We start from the raw sequence: 12,346 nt of genomic DNA on the forward strand, positions 1-12,346 counted from the left end.
AAGGGGAGATTGCTTTCAGGGTGCAATTATGATAAGTCACCATCTTTATTAAAGCAAACCTTGACCCTTTCTAATATATGGAAGTTAAAAAAAAAAAAAATCAGAGATGGTGAGTGCAAGAGCAATAGCTGCCTTAGATGTAATGTTGGCAAACTTTCCTTGGCCAAGAGCTGTACATGATATGGAAAGAAGTGAAGGCCATAATGAGCAGGGTGACAGGAATACCCATGGGGTCCAAAAAGTCAAGATGGCAACTACCATTGCAAGATTAAAGCCTTGCTCCTTTTTTAAATGCATCATCTCTGAAGGACGATGGCCTACATGGTTAGAACTAGATTTTCTGATTTTTTTTTTCCTGTTTCAGGCAGAGAAGGAGACTTTTTCTTGTAACTGTTAAGACTATTTTAGGTCTTACAATTACTTTACCATGTGTTTTTTCTCTAAACATGGTGGGAAAACATACCACCAGATTTTTGGTAATAATGATAGGAGAGGGTTCCACAGACTCATCAAGGGGGATTGAGGCTGTATGGACCCTGAGGGCTACAGGTTCCCGCCCCCACTTTAAATGAAAGAAGAGAAGCCAACATCACCAGGATACTGATTTGGAATCTTAGACTTTTCAAAACCTTAGGTTTTTCTCAAAACATTTCTACTAAAATCAAGAGCCCTCCAACATTAGCCCTCCACTCCACCATTCCCATTTCTTACAGAAGCATTGGAAGCTGCTTATTCATTCATTCATTCATTCATTCATTCATTCATTCATCAAACTTATATGGCCACCCACGTATCAGAAGGAAAAGAGGTGCCTTCACAAGAAAGTGTCATGGAGTAGCACAGCTGCTACATCTCTTGTCCCTGACATACTGTACTATATCAACTTCTTTTCCTCAACCAAAGCTGACATATCTGTGCTGTCCATTATGCTGCATGGGTCTGCTTCACTTTTATGCTCTGTTTCTGGTTCAGCAAGAGATATCAACAAACCCATTATGGCTTAGTGTTGTGTGCAAAGGAGATAACTATGGGTTGTTTGACAAATCATGGCTGAAATCATAGCATAAAATAAACTCATTGGTTAGGTGGCCCCTATGCTGTGGAATTCTCTCTCCCTGGAGACAGAGGAGTTAGCCTTATCCAGACTTCCTTTTAAGCAAATATCTAAAAGCCTGCTCCCATTGGCTTTTAAATATTTCTGTGGGTAATTGCCATTTGTGGTTTTTTTCTGAAATTGGTTTATTTAAAATGGTTTATATTTAATGTATTTTCTTAGGCCTGATGACCATTTTTTTCTTTGTTTTTGCTAAAATTAAAAATGGATTAAGTACATACATATCCTGAAAACAATTCTGCAACTATTCAGTCTTTTCTTCTTTAATAGAGCTTGTTTTAATTGGAGAAAGGAAACTATGAAAGAAGCAGTGAGAATACCAAGGAGGGTTACCAACTTAAAAGCATCCATTCTGCCCTCTCTAAAAAATTCCCTTGCGGATGAGTCAGGACCATCACATGATAAACATTTCATCTGGAGCTATCCCTAACCTCCTTTAAAAGGTTATTTTCTCACTTCTTCCAATTCCCCAGCAGCCTTGCCAGACAAGGGGAGCAACTCCTCAGGCCTTCAGGCTGAGAAGGAAGAAAGAGGCACAGGTCAAGTAAGGACTCTTTTCTGCAGACATCCTTGCTAGAGGCCTGCTAGTGGAAGAGATTCATGAAACACTTTGCCCTGAGAAAGTCCACTCAGAATTAAAGTGTTTCTAATTGGATTTGCTTTCACTGGCTTTCAAGATTTTTCAATAGTTAGCTTTCCATATTTTTTCCATTGCCTACTAACACTCATTCTTATTCAAATGAATTCCATTACCTAATGACACTCCTTATTCAAAATATTCCTTTTATAAATCCTTTCTTTCTCCAGTTCCTAAAGCCTAGACATAATCTCTTGGGTATTATGGCTGGAGACTATTGCTGAGAATTAACTTTCTATCTCCTCTTTCAATCAATCAGTCAATCAATCAATCAATCAATCAATCAATCAAGCCCTTTTCATCCTCCCTTTTCAATGAAGATTTTTCTCCCTATGGGTTAACTGACTGAACTCTGAAGTGTATTATACAGTCCATCATGGCGTTTCCACATGGGGTCTTCCCACTGCTCCCAAATCAGTATCACATGTTTGATCCCATGCCATCTTCTCAGTAATTTATTTATACATTTATAAATCAGTCAATTTATTTCTAGCTCAGCTGCACTGCATCTCAGAGTTTCAAAGGTTTAAAGCTCTTGAGAACTTGTAGACAGAAACATTCATGTCACCCTTAGCAATGGTATGCTTAGCATTTCACGATCAGAAGATGGTTGTTCATCTGCTTCAAACCGCTTTTGAGTGACTGAGAATTGAAAATGGTGGCAGCTGTGAAGGGCCTTCAGTCAATCAGTTTACCTAGTTACTAATATACGCTATTTTACATAGTTTACATATTTCAGTTTACCTAGTTAGCAATATACTCTATTTTAGTCCCCAGAGTATATGGCAAGCACAGATCAAAACCAAATGCATATCACACTGCATGCTTGAGGATAGTAGATGACAACTGGCAATTTTGAGATCTGCAACTGTCCAAATGTTACAGATAATACCACAAGTAACAGTGATACACAGTTCGGCGATCCAAAAATAAGTTTCATTCTATTTAAAAAGAGAGAAATAAATAAATCAAAGCTAGTATAGCAGGAATGGACATCAGGGCTACAGCATTTGCTCTCTTGTGATGGGTTCCAATCCTGGATTCTCATCCCAAGCATTCAAGATGACCTTCCAGGCCTAGCTTACAAGAAAGTTGGAACTCACAAAATCTTTGAGTGTTTTTTGCACATGCAACTTCAGTAATTTTCTGTTTTTCTTTGTGCTATTTGTGTCAATGTTTGATTGGTAATGAGGTGGCAGAGCATGGAAGTTTGCTATGTGCATAAGCTTTCTGAAGAATGTGGCTTTTATAATCTCTTTATAACCAAAGTGAAGCCAAATCCACATCAAGAAGGTGCTCAAGTTTATGGGACAGCCAGGAGATCTCTTCCAGCCCATTCTTTCTTCAAGAGTGGAACTTCTTTGTAAAGCTGAAATTATGCTTTTGCCCTCCTGCCCCTCAACCTCTGGCTATTTTTTGTTATTTCAGTTTGAAATATATTAGAGATGGCTGTCATTCCCAAACAAATGGTTTTCCCTTTCTCAATCCAATACACACACACACACACACAACACACACGAATACATGGCAGACAATTATGCAAATTCAACATGTAGCATAAGAAAGCCATTCAAATGTGTGTACATGTGAAAGAGAAAGAGATGGAGAAGGTGCCCAAATCACTGTCAGGATGCTGTGCCTCCTTTTCCATACATGCTGCACCCTCCAAGATGTAAGGGTGGGGGCTCAATTGTGGAGACTGGCTGGGTAAGCCAAACACATTTACCCAGTTCATTTAAAGGTCTGCCCGCCACATTCACATAACATGCTTGATTCTGCAAATGCAGCCCATTTTATTCGATGATGATTCAGTGGATTGTGCAAACCCAGAAAATGGGTTACTTCAATATCCAACAGGCCCCCAGCCGCTCTGCCCTCAAAGACGGAAGCCAGGCTTACCCTTCAGCATGTTCTTAAAGGAAACGTCCGTAGTCGATTGCATCCTTGTCAGCTGGTCGAAGCTGTCCCTCTGAGAAGGCTGCAGGATATCCTTTAAGAAAATAGCCATTGGTCAGGCTCACTAATGCACGGCCAGCACCAGGCATGTGCGCCTGTCTTTTCTGCTCCAGAGGCAAGGACTGAGGTGTGCACGATAGAGAAAGAGTTGCTTGTGCCTGCCAGGAAACAGGGTTGCCATAGAGCTGCTGTACTGAAGCTGCACTCAGAGCAGCTGCTCAGGGCTCAGGCTGCACAATGCAGAGTTCACAGACCCCCCAACTGAAAGAGGCTCTTTTCCTTCCCTGCCCTGGGGATGAGACACTTTACTATAAAGTAAGGTACCTCCTGTCCACCTCATGTGAACCATCAGGCTACTTGCATCCTTGATTATCTCTGGAACAGAGCCTCTAATGCCTCTTATGGAACAAAATTAATGTCTAGCCTTCCCCTTCTGGAATCAATGGCTGGAAGGGAATACGACTGGGACACTCTTAAAGTGACCTTAGTTTTTCCAAGTCTCTTGTCTTCAAGCAGATCCTTTTATTTCTCGTTTAGCTCAATCACATTATTAGCTAAGGGAGCATGGCCCTAACAATAAACACAAACATTTTACAACATAGTCTTCATGGAGCTACTGTTAAAGACCAGTTAGAAACTTCAATTTTCATTGTACTTCCAGACTTAATTCCAAAACCTCACTGGACTCAATCAGCCCTCACCAGTCTGTTCTCTTCTAGATGAAGTGGATACAGTTCTCTGATTTTCCAGCCAACACCTTAGGAGGGCAACACATCACGGAAGGCTGCCCTGGGTTATCTTCTTAACGACTAGCTCAGGACTCAACTAAATTTTCCTGCTGAATGCTACCTCAGTGTCAACAGTTCAGAAAGTGAGAAGCTGATGCACAGAATTTTCAGCCCCAATAGTTATTCTGAATTCTACAACATTTTTTAGAAAATAAAAATGGTGGGAGGCTACAGCCAACCTGGCAGGAAAAAAAGACAAAGAGAACTGGAATGAGTGGACCAGCTGTTTGTTTGTTTTTAAATGTAACCTCATAATTCATCTTCTATTCAATGGGTGTTTTGAGATTGGTCACACTCATGAAGGCAATTTTCTTGTGAGAGGACTTACATCATGCTTCCAAAATTCTATAGCTTTGGGTCTATAGGCCCCAAAGTTTGCTTCCTCATCCAATATTTTGGCCAGCTGAAGGCAGCAATCGTATGTATGACATAATGACAAGTATTCTTAGCTACGGGGGCATGGGAAGTTGGTCAGTCTTGAGACCTGGCATTTCAACCTCAGAATGGAGGTTGAAACAAATTGTTTCCAGATCATACCACCTCCCAGATTTCAGTCTTGAAAGGTTTTGCACACCTCCGTTCCTCGCCTTGAAGTTATTCCCATCCTGTTACTTGAGATCATGGCATATGGGTTACTCAGTATTACTCAGAGTACTCCTCTCTTTTCTTGATGGTGGTGTACTGCAATGGATAGGTCACCTCCTGGTGAAGAAACCCTTCTTTGTGTTACTGTATTGCTCTAGTTGGGTATAAGGTTCCCAAGTAGTGTAAGCAGTTCGGTCCTGCAAAGAGAAACAGACAAAATAATAACACAGCTGTTGTTCCATGCTCTTGCTTCTGGAAGCTCCCCTGATGTAAATCAGTGTGGCATCCTCCTACAGCTAACCTGGCATTGTGATTGCTGGTTAGAGCTAGTATTGTGACATCAGTGATGTCAGCAAACCAGTTATTGTTTCCTTTCAGGAAATTTGCATCTTGAGCTTTGCTAACCAGGTTGTCTTCAGTGCTTGTAAGGATGTAAGGATTACAAACTAAGAACATGTAGGCAGCATAGGCAAGAGCAGGATGAAGGTTCGGCTTACTTAGATAAGTGTGAAGCTGGTAGATTACTAAGGACGACAAAGTGGAGGCAAGAGAGAATTTGAGTCCAAGATTGCAAAAGGACAGTTGAAAAAAACTTTCTTAGAGTAGATATACTAGAACCCCATCTAATGCAGTCAGGACTGCCCTTGACATTGTGGTGACAAGGGCCATAAAGGAAGTCTTGAGGGGTGCAAGTGGGTAGTGAGAGGCAAAAGCAGAACTGAGGTAAAAGCAGAAAATAGGCAAATTTTATTTATTTTATTTAGTATTTCAATTTCAAGGCCACCCAACTCCATAGCAACTCTGGGTGGCTTACAAATAAAAATCAAAAGAAAACAAAATATATCAAGGGGAAAAAGAAGACAGCTAACTATCTTCTTTGGAACCAAAACCCAAAAAGCCAAGCAGCCAATAACCAATCAAAGGGGCTCAACCCCCATTCTAGCCCAGGGCCTGGGAAAAGCCTGGGTAAAGCCACCTACTTCTTTTTCATTAACTGATTTCCACCAGACTAATTCAACCATTCTTAAAACCACAAGATTTACATTTCTCTAGATGATTGACAGTTGGCAGGCAGCAGCTGAGGAAGGGGCTGGAGACCAGGATTCCTGCCTAGGGTTATATCCTGGAGATGAGAAGGACTGAACCTGAAGGTCTTTTGCAAACAAATCACATGCTCTACTACTGAGCGATCACATTCCCCTAGAAGGGAGGAGGCTGTCTGGAAATGAAGAGGCGCTGAACAGAAGGCAGGGAGTCAGTCAGTGGAGAACTGGTCAGGGAAGTCATAGGAGCAAAGAACCCCCAGAGGATCAGGATGATTAGACAGGATATCAAACCATGGCCAGGTAGTTTCCAGTGGAGTGGTACCTGCCTGTGTCCAGGAATATTTGCTAGCTAACATCAGAGTCACTTCTTAAACTGGTTAAGAAGAGAGATGGTAGTGAAGGTTTTGAAGGCCAAAGTCAGACTTAAAGCTGTGTACTTTTTAAATGCATTCAAGGGGTACTATACTCTGTAAAGTTTGATCCTGAGCTTAAGGAATAGTTCAGAACTCTAATAAACACATTTTTATAACTGTTAGCTTTGACTTGCTGTTATCAAAGTGGGCATCTCGGCTGGACATGCTATTCCCCCCAAAAGCGAAGACAGTGTTCACAATTTCAGTAAGATATCTGTTACAATTCTTTGCTGGAACTCCCATTGACTAATTTAGAATACATTTATATCTTGCCTTTATTTTGTACAACACAAAATGCTCCCTCCTCCTATTTTCCCCACAACGATAACCCTGGGTCAGGCCCAAAGTCACCCAGCTGGCTTCCTTGAAAAAGGGAGGACCAGAACCCATGGTCTCCTAGCTTTGATTTCCAGTCCAGCACCTCAACTGCTACACCAAACTGGCTTTCAGACTAACCAATACTAACTGATACCGTATTTTTGTTGGATACAGTTTGGCAAAGGTTACTGCCAGCCTGGAAGAAATCTGAGAGAATACAAATTGCCCTAGGAGAAAGACTGGAAGACTTGTGGGGAAGATTTCCCTGAAATTAAATCAAGCTGTCAAAGCAAACAACTCTTCAGTTTTGGCACCCTCGGAAAAAAGACCTAGAGGCTTCTGGCAGATTCAGATCAATTCATCCTCTTGACACAGTTACTGCTTTCTCAGGAACTTGTATGTGATGCTGCAGAATATCCTGGCAGAGTTACAGATAGTTGGCATGGGTTAACCAGGAGAACAAGAAACCCCAAAAGCTGAGGCTACAGAATTTCTCCCAGCCCTCTGGTTGTTATTTAAGTGAAATCTAAGGTCCTTAGTCAACAACTCCCCATGTGAAGAGCTCGTTGGAAGGCTGCCATTCAGCAGAGTAGAATTTACTCTCTTTGCTTGCCTTTCCTTTCTGCATAGATTTCCATGACAGGGTGCATCCCATCCCAGAGAGATGCAGTTACTGATATTCTTCCCTTTATTACCTTCCATGAACCTACTACTACTGTACTACCACTATTATTTACTTCCTTATTTAATCCACTAGTATACTACTGTCCATGGTAGTAACTGGTTTTCCCACGCATTGCAGAGGGTTAGACTAGATTATCTTTGTGGTATATCCCACTTCTATTCTATGATTCATATCAAGAACATGGTTTCTCAAGGCAATATAAGGGAGATAGATAGATAGATAGATAGATAGATAGATAGATAGATAGATAGATAGATAGATAGATAGATAGATAGACAGACAGACAGACAGACAGACAGACAGACAGACAGACAGACAGACAGACAAGAACCAGTTGAACATAGGCAGATCATGCTGAAACATCTTAACCAGAAGTACAGGGATTTAGGTGTTGGACAAGCCCACCCTCAGAGACAGAAACTTACTGGGGCCAGTCCTTCTCTCTCAGCCCAACTGACCTTACAGGGTTGTTGAACTTGTAGTCTCCTTAGATATAAGTGCATATGAAATACAAATACTAAAAATTAAAAGATTAAAAATAATAAACTCTATCACCCAATTCACTATACCTCCAAAGCAGAGAGAGGTATCGATTCCAGAACACTGTAAACATAGAGCCCAAATTCACCTTCTGGCTCTTCTGATTTATTAGGTTCTCTCTGGTCCTGATAGATCAGCCTTAAGGAGGAGCCAGAAGATGGGGAAAGGAGAAAGGCAGGTCCTCATTCGGGATCTGAAAAGCCCAAAAGTTGCTTCAGAGTAATCAAAATTCATAGCTGAGTATTAGGAGCAACCAAAATGACATATAAAGCATTTGAATTCTCCTGATCATTCCCTCAGGCAAGATGGAAGAAAAAGCAAGCTTGGAAAACCAGCCTCCCCCAGTTCCCTCTGTCTCCTCCTTTCACCCTTCAATGCCTGTGCAGTAGAAAAAGAAAGCTGTGGGCAGCTGAAACACAGTCTCTGAAATACACCCATGTTGTGGTCACTCCCATCTCTCTAAATGGAGACCAGGAGGCAGTCCTGGTTCATGTTTGGATGACATATGGAGCCACAATCTTGATAAGTGACTCTAGAAGAAGCCATCACTTTATCTCAATCTCAGTGTAATCTATGACATAGATTTGGACATCACACTAATTATATGAACATGATTAATCACACTAATCATGTCCATATGAACAAGGCAGCCTTGTCTGCTTGTTATGAGGCTACAGGAGTCCTGGGATTTCTGTCCTGGTCTCTTTAATATAAGCCTCTAAGAGATGATGCTTATATATTCTCTAACATACTGTATGGACTAGAAACTTTATGTTTCTGTACTATCAATTCCCAGATTTCCGGGTCTGCCAGATATCCACTGCCAGACAGCCATGTAGTTTAGCATAGCTGCAGCTGCGTAGATTTATAACGAAGTGCTTTAGAGGGTTTCATACTGGGTATTCATTTAGTCAAAGAGTGCCAATTAATTCCAGGAACAAAATCATTTCATGAGAAATGAAGCATCTGCATGCTGTGAATAAACCCGCCCATCCATTGCTCGGGTTGTGAGATGCACAGTGTCATGAAATGCTGAAGCACAGCCAAATGCTCCCTTGACTTCCAACATTCCTGGAAGTGAATCAGTTTTTCCTTGTTTTGATTGCCATGAGCTGCGGACATTTGTTCCTTCCTTTGTTCTGGGTGGAGGAAAAGACAGAGAGCAAGAGAGGCAATCTAACCTGTTGCTATAAACGGCTACATTGGGACAGGGTGGAGATACAACGGCAGGGCAGGGCAGGGCAGGGCAGGGCGGGAGTGGCGGTGGGGGGCAGGAGAGAGCACTATTACAGGAAGGTGAGGGGGCTCGTAGAGCTGTTTGGCAAAGTATCTGTGGCTGAGCGGTTCTGAGATCAGCAGCTCCACAGCCTGAGCACACAGTGCACGGACAGCTCAGCTCCAGCACTTCACCCCTGCTTTCCTCCTCTTGGGCAGTGTTCCTTTCCCCCAAATGCCTGCAGAGCGTAGGTCACTGGAAAGCCTCAGTGACTGCATGAATCAGACGCCTCCACATTCAGACCCTTGGTTCTTCCAGAGGAAATTCCTGAACACGAAGCACAGCAGGGACATTTGACTCATGTCTTAACTCAGAGGAGTCATCCCATGGAGCTGGATGGCTTGGCTTCTGGGAAGGACTCCAGAGCACCTGCCTTGTTCTCAGAGAACCTGGAATCTGCAAAAAAGGAAACGTTGGGAGCCACTTTGTACACCTTTTCTTCCATAAGGTACATGTCATTCCTTTTAGCAAGTGGTCTCACAAGGTTGCCACACCTTTTGTTTCCTCCCCAAATGCATGTGTGCCTTTGAGTCAGTCTTGACTCCTGGCAACTGCCTGGACTAGTCCCTGCAGTTTTCTGGGCAAGATTTCAAAAGCATTTGCCACGGCCTCCTTCCTGGGGCTGAGAGAGAGACTGGTCCAGGGTCCCTTGGTTGGCTTTATGCCCAGGGTGGGACTAGAACTCACAACCTCCTGGTTTCTAGCCTGATGCCTTAACCGCTGCACCAAACTGGCTCTCTTCTCCACATGTGCCCTTTCCTTTGCCATGTGCTTGAGCCTGAGGCCCCAGGTGTGTCATGGAGCCTGTTTCCTGGTTGTGCTGATTGTATGCTTTTAATTTTTTCTTGGCTGCTATGTGTTTTATGTGATATTTCGTATTTGGTTTTATTATGTTTACTGTTGTTAGCCACTCAGAGTCATGTGTGAGATGGGCAGCCATATAAACCCAATAAATAAATAAACAGTGCATAGACATTTATTTGTTTGTTTGTTTGTTCGTTTAATAAATTTATATGGCCACCCATCTCCTATACATGACTTTGTGTGGCTAACAATTAAAACAAAATAACAGAGTAAAAACACAGCCAATAATTAAAAACATAAATAATATAAAATAGCTGAGAACAATCACAACATCCCACAATCAATATAGCCAAGAAATGGGCTCAACTACACTAGCAGGGCCCCAGGCTTTTCAGCAGAGGCAAGCTTTTAATGACTTGCAAAAGGCCAGTGGGGTTGGGGCAGTTATGATCTTGGGGGGGGGGGTGGCAGGGTGATGTTTGAAGGGCACCAAGGCAGAGAGTTTGTTCAGTGGAGCAGCAAAAACTCAACTAGCTCATGCACACAAACCATGTTTGTCAGCTATCATTCAACTTGTCAGCTATATTAGCTTATCCAGGTCTAGTCACTGGCCAAACCATCAGCGGTTGGTTTTCTCACCACCTGTGATGGTGAAAAGGTGTGGGGAGAGAAATGGGGACTGTGTCCTCTGCCTGCAGGCCAGAATAGAGGCAGTGGGGACTGGTAATAGGGAAAACAAAATCTATGCCAGTTTAGTGTTTGTAATGAACAGAAGGAATAACCTTGAGGGACAGGAGGAAGAGCCACTATCAAGACAATGGTCAATAAAAGGAATCTGAGTCTGGGCCAGAACTGTAATCTGAGCAAGTGTCTCAGACAAGACTCATCCTAGTTCTCAAGAAGATAAAGGGAAGGGGGAGAAGCTCATTCAAACTTGCAAAATTGGTATCAGCCCTTGAAGGTAGACCAGACTAGGAAACCAAAATCATGAATGCTAATACTACTTTTATTATCAGGTTACCATAACAGCATCTTGCGGTATATGATCAATACCTGGACAGGATTTTATAGGTGCAGGCAAACCTTCAAATACACTGGGGCTGAGCTACTAAAAGGAAGCAAGCAGAATTGGGCTTTGGCATAACTAGAAACCAGCCTGACTGGATATTCTACTCACCTGCCCTTTACAAACAAAGTCTATTCTGGAAAATACTGTATATTTTTAGAAAATTCATGCCGATAAAACCCCAATTTACATATTGGACATATGTGAGGCCTATTTTCTGCTATATTCTTACAGAGAAATTCCATAACTCAGGTTCTCCCAACCTGTTATCCTCTGATTGTATTAGACTATAATTCTCAGGAACATTAGCTATTTGTGAGCCACTTAGAGTCACTGATAGTGAGATGGGTGGCATATAAATTTGATTTATAAATAAATAAATAAGTAAGTAAGTAAGTAAATAAGTCTGCTGGCTGGAGTAATGGGAACAAGACTGAGGAAAACTTTTTTATGTTATTCTTAACAGCAAAATACAAAAAAACTACAATACCAACAGAAAAAAATAAATGATGAGAAGAAGAAAAAGCCTAAATATGGTAGATTATGGTGATTAAAACAAACTACTAAATGTGACAAAAAAGAGGGAGAGGAAGCTAATTAATAAAAGAGAAAAAAGGTCCATATAATATCCATAGATGTCAATATAAAATTAATTCAGTCCTTAATCATTATCATTATCATTAAATCTAGACTATACAGAAACATATTGCTTCATCTTCTCACTTTTAGACATAGGAACTTTTCAAAAACAGGTAACATTCATATCTTGAATCCATTTCACAAATCAGGAGGACAAGTTTCTTTCCATTTATATAAAACTACCCTGTCTTGTATCCCAAGAGACAAAGCTCTTTATGGGATGGCAAATTCTATATTTCAGGACTATAGTTCAACTTTACATTAAGGTCCTTAACTATATTTTTTTCCAAAATTGTATTGCTGTATGTAATAATTTGAAACAAAAATGAGGCTATAGGTTGGTAAAACCAGGTCATATATTGTATGTTAAAGAACTTTTAACACATTGGGGAAAACTTGCTATACATGGTTACAAAACTATTTGCATTTGAGAGTGCCCACTGTAATAAACTGAGGTTGGCAGGAGAAGCCATGCAGGT

The 12,346-nt window shown here is 41.5% G+C and overlaps 1 long non-coding RNA gene across 1 annotated transcript in view; it reads right to left on the reverse strand.

Moving 5' to 3' along the window:
• The window catches only part of LOC112540180 (uncharacterized), a 44,151-nt gene extending 35,790 nt beyond the window's left edge, over nucleotides 1–8,361 (reverse strand). Inside the window, exons 1-3 of the long non-coding RNA XR_015795043.1 lie at nucleotides 8,112–8,361; nucleotides 5,070–5,277; nucleotides 3,651–3,741 (exon numbers count right to left, since the gene is read on the reverse strand). This is a non-coding gene — a long non-coding RNA (uncharacterized LOC112540180). The remainder of the gene's footprint in view (nucleotides 1–3,650; nucleotides 3,742–5,069; nucleotides 5,278–8,111) is intronic.
• Nucleotides 8,362–12,346: the final 3,985 nt, after the last annotated feature.

The sequence above is a fragment of the Python bivittatus genome, unplaced genomic scaffold (genome assembly GCF_059951505.1).
Source record: "Python bivittatus isolate LINGU-HERP-01145 unplaced genomic scaffold, Pbiv_v1 ctg000080_np1212, whole genome shotgun sequence".
In the NCBI taxonomy this organism is placed as follows: domain Eukaryota; kingdom Metazoa; phylum Chordata; class Lepidosauria; order Squamata; family Pythonidae; genus Python; species Python bivittatus.